The following is a 15,791-nucleotide window of genomic DNA, read 5'->3' on the forward strand; positions in this document are numbered from 1 at the left end:
TACAAAATAGAAGAAGACTGGCACAGATGTTAGCTCATGGCCAATCTTCCTCACCAAAAAAAAAAAAAATGTTATTGGTTATGTTGGGAGAATGGAGCATGCTGTAATTGAGATAGAGTGCATAGACGGGCTTTTGGGGAGACTGGCAAATTTCTATTATTGACCTGGATGGTGTTACAAGAGTCTTGACCTTAAAATAATTCACTATGCTATACATTTGTTTTGTGTAGTTTTCTGTATCCATGTTTTATTTTAAAATAAAAAGATAAAAAAAATAGAAAATAAATGGCATAACTATGAATGTGTTTGGATGCCCAAAATCTAATAAAGGAAAGCATTTCCGTTTGATTTGGTTGCAACCCAGTTATAGATGTTCACTGCCAAGATATTTATTTTACTTATAGGTCTCTCCTTCAACCTTTGTTTCATTTATTCATTCAGCTGTGGATTACTGAGCTTTTGCTCCAGGGATCAAAGATAAAGTACTGAAGAAGTTAGACAGGCGAGTTGGTTATTCTCCATTCCCCTGCCCCTGTCAGAATCCATTCTCCTCACCTTCTCTGATCTGCTCTGTGCTGCTGGGGATGGTCCCCATGGAACGAATCTTCCAGCTCCCAGGTCCCCTGGTTTCCATTTGGGTTTGGCCAGCAGGAGACACCATCAAGAGATTGGAGGACAGCAAGAAGGAGAGATCAAGGTATGTCTTGCCTCACTCTTTCCCTGCTTCCATGCTACAATTCTGGCAGTGGCTTTATCCTTCTGCAATCATTAGTAGGATTCCTCTGGTTCAAGGCACCATCTTTCACTAAGGTCTGGGAACACTGTACCTCCTTTAAGTCTAGGGAGCTAATGTCTTAATGCTGTTGCTAGTCCCTGGGTGCCTCAATGCTCGTTAACATGCTCTTTAACAACCCTGAAAATGATTATTTTATGTCCGTGTCCTAACTTTCACAACCTGTGTGGAAAAGAGGTCTTTGCAGATGTGATCTGGAGATGAGATCATCTGAGAATATCCAGGTGAGCCCTAAATTCAATAAATGTCCTTATAAGACACAGAAGAAGAGAAGATACAAACACAGAGAAGAAGGCCATTTGAAGATGGAGGCAGAGATTGGAGTTATGCAGCCATGCAGCCACAAGACAAGGAACTCCTAGAGCCACTAGAAGCTGGGAAAGACAAGGAAGGAGTCTCTCTTAGAGCCTTCAGTGGGAGTGTGGCCCTGCTGACACCTTGATTTTTGGACTGCAGACCTTCAAAACTGTGAGAGAATACATTTCTGTTGTTTTAAACATCAAGTGTGTGGTAATTTGTTACAGTACCTACAGGAAACTAATATACCATTTGAATGTGACTTTTGTTTCCTGTCTTGATCTTGACTGAATCAGAGATTGCAGTCTACTAAGGGAAGCAACCACTAAACAGAGCTCCCACTCAGTATTCTCCAAGCCATGACCTTATGCTTCACCTGCTGAAGAAATTGAATGTCCTCAAAGGAAATATCTCCAGATACTGACACTTGGGATTCCCAATTGAAAGACCAACCTACAGTGAATCCCTCCAGACTATAAGTCTCCTCCATTCCCACTCACCCCCTACCACACATGACACACACGAATTCCAATCAGCCTTTAAGGTCCTACTCAAATATGAATAGACAACAAAGGTTTACAAGACATTTGAAAAGTCCTTCAACATGGAAATAGGGACCAACGTACACACACACACACACACAAAAAAAAAACCAGAGAAAAAGAAAAAAAAGGATTAAAGAGAAAGAAAACATCAGAAAATTATAATGTCCTCTGAAATTGAAAGAAGATATTGCATCCGTGAAACAAGAATAGATTACTACATAAAAACAAAAATCAGAGAACAAGAAAGTAAAGTTGAAATTAAAAATACTGTTGCTGAATTCTGAAACTATTTTACATGTTTGCTAAAACTGAACAAATAAGTAAAGAAATTATAGATAATAGGAGTCAGGATTTTCACTGTCAAAGAAAGAAGTCACAAATAAACAATGAGGGAAGTCAAGAGTGAATCCTGTGGTGCTGGATTAGAGTCAAAGAATCAGTATGAACTCATGATATTATGTATACATCTATCCATATATAGAGATACACACAGATTCAAAAATATTTAAAATGTGTGTATAAGCATTGGTTAGTGTGCCTGTGTATATATATATGTGTGTATGTATCTCCTAGCTCTGTCTGCTGAAAGGGCCCAGTAGCAACAAATACATCCAGCAACCAGATCTTGATTTCTAATACCATTCTGCAATAAAATGAACCAGGACTCCTTGGAAAAATGGCTGACTCTAGGACTGGGGCAGGAAAAAAACAAGATGAGCCCAGAGCAACTTTTAGTGTCATAAAATGAGGAAGTGCTCAAAATACAAAAAGATGGAGATATGTCAAAGGGGCACAGAAGCCAACGTAAAGCACTCCCAATGACCAAAGCTAGAACAATTTGAAGACGGAAAAAAAAAAAAAAAAAAATAACATTAGATTATAACCCAAAGTATAAAATATCCATAAGCTCACACTGATATAAGTAAACGATGAAATAAATAAACAAATGGGAAGAAAAGATAAATCTCCCATACAGAAGAATTCCAAATAATTTATGTAGATATTCCACCCTCGAGGAGGTAGCGCTTGACTCCCTCCCTTGATTATGGGCTGTGCTTACCGACTTGCTTCCAGAGCATAGAGAATAGACGGCGCGGGAGTAGGGGGTCACTTCACAGTGGGGAAACTTGGCAAACACTGGCTTGGCCAGGTGATAAACGCTAACGTCATCAGGGATAAGTCATGCAGCTGTCAAGCACCCTTAATATGATGTGATGAGAATGGCATTTCTCTTCTGTGGTGGTGTTTTAAAAACCCGTAATCTCACTCTAATCATAGAAAAAACATGAGATAAACTTAAATTGAGAGACATGCTACATAATGCCTGGCCAACACTATTAAAAATTGTTTAGGTCATAGAAAACAAGGTAAACCAGAAATTGCCAGAGATTAGAGGAGACTAAGGAGACATGATGGCTGAATGTGGCATGTTATCCCAGGTTAAATTCTAGAACAGAAAAAGGACGTTTGTGGAAAACCCAGTGAAATCCAAATAGTGTGTATTTTAGTCAGTAGCACCGTACCAATGATCATTTCTTACTTTTGATAAGTGTACCACGGTTATGTAAGAGGCTAACATTAGGGGGAGCTGGATAAAGGGTATATGGAGACTCTCTGTACTAGCTTTATAACTCTTCTGTAAATTTTAAATTATTTCAAAATAAAAAGTTTGGAAAATTATGGGGGGGTGGGGCCGCCCCGTGGCGCAAGCGGTTAAGTGCGTGCTCTGCGCTGCAGTGGCCCGGGGTCCGCCGGTTAGGAATCCTGGACACGCACCCACACACCGCTTGTCAAGCCATGCTGTGGCGGCCTCCCATATAAAGTGGAGGAAGATGGGCATGGATGTCAGCCCAGGGCCAGTCTTCTTCAGCAAAAAAAAAAAAAGAGGAGGATTGGCAGATGTTAGCTCAGGGCCGAGCTTCCTCACACACACAAAAAAAAAAAGTTTGGAAAATTATGATTGGTGAACTAAGTATGAGTTAAGAGTTGAGGTGTTATGAGAGCCTGACAAGGGCTTGGGGTCATGGAGGAAAATGTTCCTGAATGAAAGACGGTGGTAGGATGACATTGGAATTACACAATTTTAGTGTAATACTAATTATAGTAGCAGTCGATATTTTCATTCAGTTCTTAATAAGAACCAGCTACTGACCTGGGGATCCTGTTTACAATATTTCATATAATCCTCACAATAGCCCAAACAGGTTGATGTTATTTTTGTCCTCATTTTATGGATGTGGGAGCTCAGGTTGAGAAAATGAAGCAACTTTGCTTGTGTTGCTCATCTAGGAAGTAGACCTGGGATTTGAACCCAGGTCTGTCCGACTCCCAAACCCATGCTCTAAATACTACATTTGTTTTCAGTCTCCAATACAATCAAAACCAAAGACCAAAAACTAGAAAGAAATTGTGCACTCTGTCAGTTAGCTTTGCTACATGGTCAGTAGACTAGCTTGGGCTCCATTGCTTAGTCTTCTCAGGGTTTCAATAGAAGCAAGAAAAAGCAAACTGCAAGTGTCTTTCATGTCTCTGCTTGTGTAATATTTGCTAATATCCCATTTGCCAAGGCAGATCACATGGCCAATGGAGGTTCAGAGGGTGGAAGTGTGGACTTTGCTCCTGATGGGAGAACCCACAGCCCCACATTGCAGGGGCCTGGAGCAGGGCGGAAGACAATTAATGTCCACTTTTCAGATTTCTTAGACTTGTAATCACTCAGATGAGGGGAAAAGAATCAGTGGCAGATCCAGGCCTCCAGACTTCCAGCTCAGGAGGTCTCCAATGATCCACACTGCCTGCAGGCTGAATCTTGAGATGCGGGGATTTAGATTGCACGGGCAGAGCAGGGTCAGGGAAAGCCCAGTGAAGATGTGAGAGCAGAATGTATTGTGCAGCTGCCAAAGCACAAGACGGACTAAAATAAGGCCAGCTATGGGAAAGAGCAGGTGGTAGAAGGCCTCAAATGTCAGGCTCAGACACTTGGGTTTGCTAGGCCAGGAAATCTCCAGGCTGAGAACTGGGTCTAACTGATTCTGTGCCCAGGATAGGGCCTGGCACCAGGTAGGAATTGACAAGACTATGTGTTAGGGTAAGTCAATATTTGACTGTAAGGTAACTCATGGGTGGTTGTACTTTATAGAATCAAATTTGAAAAGAAGCATAAACAATTTCTAGTTTAAAGAATTAAGCAAAAAAATAGTACTCTAAAAATGAAGGTCATACTTATAAATAAAATTTCCTTTGTCTTACATCTTGCAAACTACTATTCAATAAATCTTGCATTGTAAATTTTTCTTACTTCTTTGAGAGCAACTGGCATACTTAACATTTTTTTTCTTCTCAGGGTGACTTTCTTTTCTCCATGAAAATCCAGTTGTGTATCTTGTACCAATTTATACTTCCTTCCTTCCTGTTTACTGAGTTTAAAATGGGCATCAGCAAGAATAACAGATAATTACATAAAATACCAAGACTCTGCTTAGTTGACAGTGATCTTTAAATAAAATGTGTCCTCCAAACAAAGCAAGTCAGACCTTGAAGTACTCAAACCTGTCATAGGTGACTGTTGAAGTGTACCCAGTGATCCAGTAACTTGATAAGTTCACCATGATGGGTGTTATTCCAGCAATAGGCAAAGCAGAAACTGACCAGAGACCACAAATTTCTCCTCCACACACTGACTCAAGGAAGATCACAGCCACCAACAATGCAGCGGAAGACATAGGTGCCTGGTATTACTGCAGCTGCATGGTATGCATGAGCAACGCATGCTGTTTACCTCCTACCCATGCTGGATAAAGGGATGGAACCAAAACACCTGAAGCAGCAAATACCATTCTGAGAACATTAAAGTTCACATCATAATTAAAGTTCACATCATAATAAGAATTTGGGATTGTACCTGAAGTTACAGGAAGCAGCGTTGAATTATATTCCAGTGGAGAAGTTCTGGATGGCTGTGATGGCCACCTAGCCCCAGGGCCATGGCCTTGACCAGCTAATAGGTGCCTACGGTGCTGTCCTGCAGAGAGAGGTGGTGAAGACTAGGAAGCCACAGAAGCTGAAGGCCAGGAGGAAGGGCTTGGGGGAGCGGCAGACTTTTGGAGGAAAAGATGTCCAACTTCTGGCAGAAGTAGAGGTCCAGCTAAGTGGCTGCAAGACACAATGGGGTCAAGCTCATGTTGAGGATCATTTTGTTGAGGAAGACGATGCAGACGGACACCAGCAGGTTGAGGAGGAGCCTGGTGGGGGTGTGCCTGTTGCCCAGCTTGGGAGAGGCGCACTCCTGTCCACGTCCAGGTGAGCAGCTGCCATCACTGCACACATCTTCTCCACCACCACCACCCATTTCAATGACAGACCCTTGAAGACAAAAAGTTACAATTGGTAAGAAATTCAGGCCTTGTGGTAGGTCAGGGGTAGATATTTCAGTTCCTAAGGGGTTTGGAATTCCTCAGATTACTTCATTTGGGCCTCTCTTTCCTTTGCCCATGAGGTGACCCCTTGGCAAGCAGCACAGGTGTCCCAGGCTAGTGCTGAAAGTGGGAGCAATAAAGCAGGATGTGGTAGGTTCTACCTCGTAGAATATCACTCTGCTTCGTTTCAAGGAGTCCTTATTCAAACCCTCTCTCTGGTAAAATTTTTCACGCAAAAAATGTGTGAAAAGGGGGCTGGCCCGATGGCATAGTGGTTAAGTTCGAGTGCTCCACTTTGGTGGCTTGGGGTTCATGGGTTCGGATCCTGGGCATGGACCTACACACTGCTCATCAAGCCATGCTGTGGCTGTGTCCCACATACAAAATAGAGGAAGGTGGGCACAGATGTTAGCTCAGCAACAATCTTCCTCAAGCAAAAAGAAGAAGATTGGCAATAGATGTTAGCTCACAGCCAATCTTCCTCCCAAAAAAAAAAAAAAGTGCGAAAAGTCCTGAGGAGAATCTTAAACTCTGAAACAACACATGATCCAGCAGAGTGCAGCGTCAAGGCCTCCTTCCTGAGAGACGTAAAACGCAGAACTCCAGTCCTAGCTTGAATCTTGCTAGCTGTTGGGACCTCACGTGCATTACTTACACCCTCTCTGTGCCTCAGTTTCCTCATGTGTAAAATGATAATATTAATAGTAGCTAGTTCATGTGTTTGTGAACATTACTGAGTATGTAAAGTACATAGTTCATGCCTGGCACACGTGGGCGCTGTCTTGTTGGGGATCATGAGTTACCATCACTCATTTCACAGGCCCTCTGGGTGGCAGGACTATCTTTTATGTATTTTCTAAAAACTGTTTAATGAGTACATGTACCTTTCAATTTAAAAAAAGCTTTAGATTATAATATACTTTAGTCAGGTTTCTGTTTTAAGGTTCATTTAATCTGTTCTTCAGAAAAGATTCTGGTATAAGTTCAGAAATGTTCCTGCTTTGTATCAGAATTAACTGTTGTTTACTGTGAAAGAGCAGTTCTCAACCAGGGACAATTTTGATGATTTGATCTGTCAAGGGATAGAAACATTTTTAGTTGCCACAATTGAAGAGTACTACGGGGTTTAGTGGGGAGAGGCCAGGGATGCTGCTAAACATCCTACAGTGCACAGGCAGACTCTTTATGATAAAAGTTTTCTGGCTCAAAATGTCATTGGTGCCAACATTGAGAAACTGCCCTAAAAGGACCAAGGAAGCAGAAATCACTAGTGAACAATGGAGTTTCTCTTCAAAAGAAAGTTAGGTGAAAACAACAGGCAGCCTGGGGAGGACAGGAGTTGGGCTCATTATGCTGGTATATGGTCATTGCTGGTATGTAATTCTGAGCTGCTCCCTGTGCTGATGTCTTGTGGGGAGGGTATCCAAAGAGCGAAGGGAAAAAGAACAGAAGAAATGATAAGTCTCTCCATTTAACTCTAAAAGAGTAAAATGCTTATCTCTGTGATGAAAAAAAAGCCACTGACACATAAGAAAAGTCTTTTATAGGGGTTTTGACACCAAGTTGATTAGAAATCTCACAGCCATCTTGGGAGAGCTCTAACTCTAAGCCAAAGATTGAGTGGAAATAAACATCCCACTTATCTCTTCCTTATTAAAATATTAACCACATGCACTAAAAAATGAAGCAGAGAGCTTTAAGAAGAAAGTTCTAAATGAAAACAAGCTATTAGTAAAGCTATAGCTGCTTTATTTAGATATCTTTATATACTACTGACTTTTAATAAACACAGGTTTAAAAACCTAGAATAACAGGGACACTAGAATCAGAGATATCTGGGCTCGTGTATTTGGGTTTGTAAATGTCTGAGCTAAAGATGTTTGGGACAGTTTGGGTTATTCTTTAGTAAAAACTCTCCCCTCCCATAGAGGGTGGAGTGTGCTTTCCCTTCCCGTTGGTATTGGACTGGCCATGTCAGTTGCTTTGATCAACGGGATATCAGCAGTCAGGACCCAAGCAGAGAGGCCTGAAACATGCTTGTGTAGTTTTCTCTGCCTTGCTCTGTCTTCTAGTGAGTCACCGCAAGAAGACTCTGCCCTGGTGGCTGCTGCCCCTGCAGCTTGGACCCTACTAAACTGCATGTGGAGTACCCAATCTCCAGCCTGGAGCCAAGCCTGCAGCCTGCAGCACGGCTATCTGGCCTAACTCAGCCTGGATCAGCTGAAGCACGACATGCCAACCTACCTATGAGCTTGAGAATAAATGACTGTTATTGATGCCACTAAGTTTTAGGGTGGCTCGTGACACATTATCGTGGCACTAGCAGTAATAGGTCAACAGATTTTTATAATTTTGCTTTTAAATGAATTCACTACAAATGAGATGCCCAACAGATATTTGAAAATTCATCTGTATTCCCTCCTATAGGGATAATGACTATTACTTCTGTGTTTTGAGTTGCTGACCCAAATATATCTTTGACAGAGCGTGGAATTGGCTGCATGAGGGCAGACTTCTACAAAGATTAATTTCTACAAGATGCAGAAATGTCTTTCAAATCACTTTAGAATTCGTTCAGGCATTTGAATAAGAGTAGCGTTTATTAGGAACTTCACTGGGCTGCGTAAGGGGCTTTGAAATAAAATAAGCTCTGAGTTAGAAAATAATTGGTGCAGCAGTCCTATCTATGATGTTGTGGGGAAAAGCTGAGTGGCTTCATTATTTCAATCTTTGAATTTCCAGGAACACTTCTTCCATTTGGCTTGTGAGATTAGGGATTTAATGAAGAAGGGACAAAACGGCACTTAGATAGGCAACCGATGAGCTGCTTAAACAAAGTTTATTGATTTTTTGTCATCAGAAATCTCATTTACATAAAATGAGGAATAATTAAATGGCATCTTAATTGTGATCTCTCCTAATTTAATTGAATTTCAACACTTAGGTCAGTGGCTTGAGTGCAAAGGCAATTTCTTCTAGAAAGGTTTTTAAATTAATTTCCCTCCTTATTCACAAGAAGCGGGTGATAGAGCCCAATGTGGATGAAGTATGAAATGAACTTGCGTCAGATTTTGGATCAGTACATTGACACGGGCCCAACAAACTTGGGAAGGTTTCTAGCTGTATTTAGTGTATTTAGTTGTCACTGGTGAATTTAAATGTGCAGGCAGATGTAGAACGAGAGTTGGGTTATAAGCTACATTCCCTTTTAGTCATATCTCTTTTTCTCTCTTTGAGTCTTGGGTGGACAAAATGATCTTAAGAAGCAGTCACCTGAAGTTGAGGCCACTAAAATCAGAGGATGCTAGAATTTGAAGCCACCTGATAGGCCAGCAAAACTAGGTCAACCTGCCATATAGGGAAATGGAAACCCTCAGAAAGCCAGTGATCTACACAAGGTGTACAGATAGTGAACTCCAGAGCTGAATGGTCCATGTAGATTCCCTGATTCCTAATTCTAGGTACTTCCCAAATAGATTTAAGCAAGACTGTCTGACTGAAAGTTCTTGAACACAGAAATCATTAGTTATAGTCATTTTTGCATGGAATGTGACTTACTGGCTTTCAAAGACAGAAGTAGTTGATGCCTTTGCTCTGCTGTGGCATCAGCACATCCTTGGGGGCCCTTCTGAGTGGGAGAGCTCACCTGAGCACTGTCTTTCCCATTGGGAGTTGTCGCAGAGCATTGTCTCTCCTGGCCCCTGCTCATGCTGGAGTCCATGTTTTCTGCAAGATCTATTCTGACAAAGCTGCCCTGGGTGCCCCGTGGCCTCAAGATCATGTCTGACGAGGTAGTGTGGCTGCCCAGGACAAGAGCATAGGTCAGTGACTCCTGGCAGGTGATGGTTACATAAGCATTCTGCCTGCCGTCCAAGCGGAAACGAACGGCCCTAGCACTTCCAAAAGAAGAGAACACGCCAGGGGCAGCATGCGGCTGGGGTGCAAATGTGCCCATGCTCACTGGCCTGGCGGGAATCTCTTCCAGTGAAGTGATTCTTCACATTGTCAGAGGAAGCACGAGAAAAGGCTCGATCATCTGCCAGACTCAGGGTGCCCGAAAATACAAAGTGGTTCAGCTTTGTCTGAGCTCTGAGGGGGCTGGGGTTTATTTATTTTTATAGTTATTTATTCTCTACTCTCATTTCAAGTGGTGAATACTCAATTCAGTTTTCTCAGTGGAGCAAGAACAGACTGATTGGCCCTCTGGCTGTTCAGGAACGAAAGGTCATCCGTCCACTCTGCAAACGCATCCACTCGGGCAGAGAAAGCCCAGACAGTCTGTGACCTGAAAAATCTCCTCATGTGGTGCCCCTCGGCCAGGCCAGTCCAAATGCTTTCCTTGGATGGCCGAGAAGGCAGGAGGACTCACGCAAGGTTAGGACATGGGCTGGGGTCTTAAACCAAAAAGGGAGAGTAGAGGGAAGAAGGGAGTTAATAAACATAGCAAGAGGCAGAAAATTGGGATAGGAGGGATGTGGAGAAGATTGGGGAGGGGCAGAGGGGAAGTTTTGCTTTTTTCCCTTGAGAAATATTTCTATCAGGACAGCGTGTAGGCCAGAAAAAAGCAAGCCTCGGTTCCATTGTATCAGGTTAACACCAAATATGTTCGTCTACTTCCAGAAGCAGAGTTTTGTTTATTCGTCAAGTCAATCAATGAGTTAGCAACGTGACACAGTGGCTAAAAGCTCAGACTCCTGAGTCTAACAGACAGGGATTCAAGTCTCATCAACAATTTACTGTGTTCTCCAAGACCTTGGCTTCCTCACTATAAAATGAAAAAGGAATGGTAGTTTCTTCACAGAGTTATTATGAGCATTCAATGAGATAATGTGTGAGAGTGCTCAGCAAAATGTCTAACAAAATCACTTCTCAAGTATTAGCTCTTAGTATTTTTCTTTTAATTTTTTTTTCTTTTTTCCTGAAGATTCGCCCTGAGCTAATGTCCGTTACCAATCCTCCTCTTTTTTTTTTTGCTTGAGGAAGATTAGCCCTGAGCTAACATCTGTGCCAATTTTCCTATGTTTTGTATGTGGGTCACCACCACAACATGGCCGGTGAGTGGAGGAGGCCTGAGCCCAGGATCCGAACCTGAGAACCCGGGCCACCGAAGCTGGGTATGCGGAACTTTAACCACTGGGCCACGGGGCTGGGCCCATTAGCTGTTAGTATCTAATGAGTACCACAATGGGCATAGCACCAACAGGATTTAAGGAGACACAAAGGATATAAATTGCCCTCAAGGAATTTACAGTCAGCTTAAGGATATAAGATTAACATATGTGAAACAATACTGAACAGTCCAAAGGCACTATAAGATGTATGGGACACACTTAAGCTCTACAAGGCTTTACAAAAGCCACAGCCACAGAAAGCCAAGATATTATGGTTCATCACCAGTTAAATGTTACATATAAATAGAGATAGACAGTTGTAATGTGCATAGGAATCATCCAGAGATCTCCTGATAATATAGATCATAGTTCAGCCCTGGGGTGGGGCCTTGGAGTCTGCATTTCTCAGAAGCTCCTAGGTGATGTCCACGTAACTGGTCCTCAGACTACTCACGGAGTAACAAGGACTCAGAGAGGTGTTGGAGTCTGTTCCAGGTGGCTGATGTGCCTACCCAGTGACCAGGTGCTTATGTTACACCTATTAAGTATTAAACACAGAGGAGGATAAAAATGAAAAGGAAAGAGAGCCAAGAGAAATGGACCACAAAGTCTCTACTCACCAGGAGTATTTTTTTTTCCTCCTAAATTGTCATTAATCAGGAAAATATCATTATCACCACCACCATCATCTACCTAAAACAACCAAGGATAGAATACTCATTGAGCAAGTATGTGATCATCCAGGACCAAATCTTGAATAAGTGGTAAACAGAAATGGATAAGAGAGAACTCACCATGGGGCAGGACTAGTCAGGAAGAGTTTCCTAGGTAAGTCACATTTAAGCCAAAAGCTAAAGGAAATGACAACAGCAAGTAGGAATAACAAAACTCAGGAACAGAATCTCCCAACTCTGTATCCTTTTACTTGTTACTCTTTATTATCACACAGTTTCTCAGGTGTTGCTCTCTATTAACCTTCTGGATAACTCATTCAAGCATTTTTGTGGCTGCCTGCCTCTGCAAACATACAGACAGTAGGTTACTCTCTCTTCGTGTATAGGGATCAAAATTCTAGTCTTCTTGAGTCTTCAGTTTATTATTAGATTAAATTTAAGCGATGTTTGCTTTTCCAGAAAGAAATTAAAGCCTTGAAAAGAGTCAGTTTCCCAGGTTGCAGACCATGAAAATGTTTTTAATGTTAGAAGCATTGCAGAAATGCAAAAATAGTTGACATGGTGTCCACATGGGTTGTGTAATTGTAGGTAACGATGTGTGTTCATTCCGATTCATAATAATACTAGGTACACAGGATGAGCTTCCTTGGTGAGGAAATGAAACCTGCTTTGGTATCTTATCCAACTGAGCAGATTTTAAAACATATGCTTTAACTTATCCCTTCTTCCCTGGTATTTGTCCAAAGTCCTACAAAGAGCGTTATACCCACTTATCTCCAGGAAGCAAATTGAAGGAGAAACTACAGGGAGGGAGTGTAGCTGGTTTATTGCATACATGGATCTGTTCTGTAAACCCACATGTAGAGACGGGAAGAGCATTTTGTTCCTGGGACCAGAATAAATAAAGGATTTGGAGGGGCCGGCCCCGTGGTGTAGCGGTTAAGTGCGTGCACTCTGCTGCTGGCAGCCCGAGTTTGGACCCTGGGCGCACACAGACGCACCGCTTGTCAGGCCATGCTGTGGTGGCGTCCCACATAAAGTGGAGGAAGATGGGCACTGATGTTAGCTCAGGGCCAGTCTTCCTCAGCAAAAAGAGGAGGATTGGCATGGATGTTAGCTCAGGGCTGATCTTCCTCACAAAAAAAAAAGGACTTGGAGAAGGAGGCCTGATTAACTCACAGAACTTGATCATTGGCAGAATAGAGGGCTCCCCAAATGGAGTGGTTTCAGGAGGCTTAAAAGAATTCCTGACTATAAAACCTCCCCCATCATGCTTACTTATTACAGAAATTTATACAATATGGAACAAAGACTTTGGTTTTGTAATTAGAGAGGTTAATAATAATCGCCTGCATTTTGGAGCCTTTTCCACCTTAGATGGCAAGACGACAGCCAAACACAGCAATAAGTACTATAATACTTTGTCTTTTTTGAAATCACATTTCCCTCAATATGGGCTTTCAGGTTTTATAATGGCTTTTATGTTTTATCACCACTTTGCATCTTGCACTCTGATTATTTCTACTTTAACAATCGGTGCTTCAAAGGTCACGTGGAGAAATCAAAGTGCCTTTTCAAATGCTAATGGCTTGGGTTTTGTTTCTTTTGTCTTTTTAGTTTTGCCTCCTACTTGCACATCAGTTGGAGACTGACTTTCCTAGAAAGGAGGATCCTCTGTTTATTGACCATGTCTGGAGTTCTACATGCTGCTGACTGGACCCATTTTAGGCAATGTCACAAGCTGGTTTCTCATGCGAGGAAATTTCAAAACAGCGATCTATATTCAAACACAAGAATCCTTAATTGTCGATTCTTTTCAAAATATCTCTTGAGGTCTGACCATTTTTCCCCAAGCAGACCTGGGATGGGGATAGAAAAAGACATCCTGAAATGGGAGAAAGGCAGATTTCATCATCTCAAATATCATTAGTTTTGTTGATGAAAACTAAATGAAAAAGAGTGAAACATTCCAGAGCAAAAGAAAAGACCATCACCCCTTGGCTCCCCAAAAGGCAAGATGGCTCAGATCACGAAAATAGCACTTAGCTTGGCTCTCCCTCTCCTCCTCACTGAGAACTTGGAAAGCCAAAGACTGGAAAGGTGAGGAATCAGTTGACAGGCCGGGTCTGGAGTCTCTGACCTCCTTTCTTCCACTCCATCACAGATCGTTATATCTGAGAGAAAAGCAAGGCACCGGTTCTCCCTAAGGAATGCAGTTATCAAGCTAGACTATACTAAGACAGCTGTATAGGATGGCTTTGACAAACCTCAGCCAAGTCAATGGGCAGTCCCTGAGCAGAAATTGCCTGTTAGATAAGTCTAGCATTGCCCCATCATTTGCAGAGTAGCCCCACCATTACAGGCATTGGCTGGGAGCAGCTTGAGGGTAGCAACGTGACTGCATGAACACTGGGACAGAACTGAAGATATAGCAGTCAGGAAGCTGTCAGTAATTATGCTTCTTACCACTGGTCCTCTGAAAGGGAGATCTGAGTAGCTCACTGTCAAGGGTCACCAGTGGGCTCTTAACTATCCATGACGTTCATCCCATGAACACAAGCAAGAAGTATTTTATTAGAGAATCAATGTGAACTCATGTGACCAAAAATAAGATCATTAAAGCAGTATAATTTATAAAAAAGAGTACAACATGCATGCAGGCATAGTGTCAGAAGAACTAAAGCTTAAAGAGAGTTCAGAAGGGGAAAAGGACTCTTTTTGTTTTTTAAACACATTTGGAGCACGAATAAAAATGAGAAAACTGCAGCTCCTTGTCTTGGAAAAGACGGAACAACACTCAAGTATTCATTTACTCACTAAAATCTATTGGATATCCCACGACACAGAGGATTTAGCTAAGCACCAGGGATAAAGATAAGAGATATTTTCTCTTTTTCATTAACATATAGAGGATCATATACCCTTTAGAAAATCTTATTAAGCTGTAGACCAAAGATGGCAAAAGGTTTAGGAGGGGGGAGCAAATGGGGAGAAAGAGATATTAAGTGGTGAAGAGATGAAGAAAGAGGAGACACACAGCATATAGTAAGTAGTCATAAAAATTTTGTGTGAAAATTCATGAACCCCTGAAAAGGGGGATCCCTAGGTTCTTGAGTTCACTAGATTATAAACTCTTAGTTCATACCTGTCTTCTCTGATAGGAGAATGATTTTTCAGACAGGAACAAAGAGAACAAATATTCACTAGAATAAGTGTAAAAACATTGTAAGAAAGTACCAGACGCTCTTGGTGTGTTTATGTCTGTTGGTTGTAACAAATTTCATCTCAGGATACTCAGGGGGTATATATAAATAACACTGCTAACTCAGAGTCTGTTTTCTTCAGGAAAACATGGAGAACAGAACACATGTTGGATAAATGATGGCACAATACTTCCAAAGGGGAAAAATATAGATAAACTGACAAACATGTTATTAATCCTAAATAGTATTCTAGAGCAGGTTATGAGTACTTAGAAATGGAGAAGTGGTCACCAGTAACCAGTATGGGTTTAGCAAAAGCAGAGCATAACAAACTAACCACATATTCTTTTGTGACAGGTTATCACTAGACTGGCATGTTAGGGGAATAGAGTAAACATCATATTCTGTAATTTGGCAAAGGACTCATGGATTCTCTCATATGACCTTGTATACTGGACAGAGCCGTGCAAGCTACATGATAATACAGCTAGAAGAACATGCAAATGCTTGGGGACTGAACCCCAAGAATCTTTACTACCAGACTGATGTCTTCATTGGTGTTTCTTAAGACTCCATCTGGCCAATGTCCAGTTCAACATTATATCGATGACTGTGATGATTTCCTAGAGCGTGTGTAGTTACAAGTGGGGAATAGCACCAAGCTAAGGGTGTATCTAATATTGTAAGGAAAGAATTAGGATCTAAAACTGATGCATTTAAGTTGGGGCCTTTTGTTTTTGTTAAATTTAGGTT

The 15,791-nt window shown here is 41.7% G+C and overlaps 1 pseudogene; it reads right to left on the reverse strand.

Annotated features, from left to right (window-relative positions):
• Positions 1-4,897: 4,897 nt before the first annotated feature.
• On the reverse strand, positions 4,898-10,005 carry LOC147912355 (solute carrier family 35 member E3 pseudogene; annotated as a pseudogene).
• Positions 10,006-15,791: the final 5,786 nt, after the last annotated feature.

This window comes from Ceratotherium simum, chromosome 36 (genome assembly GCF_057802395.1).
Source record: "Ceratotherium simum simum isolate JZ-2026a chromosome 36, ASM5780239v1, whole genome shotgun sequence".
NCBI classification, from domain to species: domain Eukaryota; kingdom Metazoa; phylum Chordata; class Mammalia; order Perissodactyla; family Rhinocerotidae; genus Ceratotherium; species Ceratotherium simum.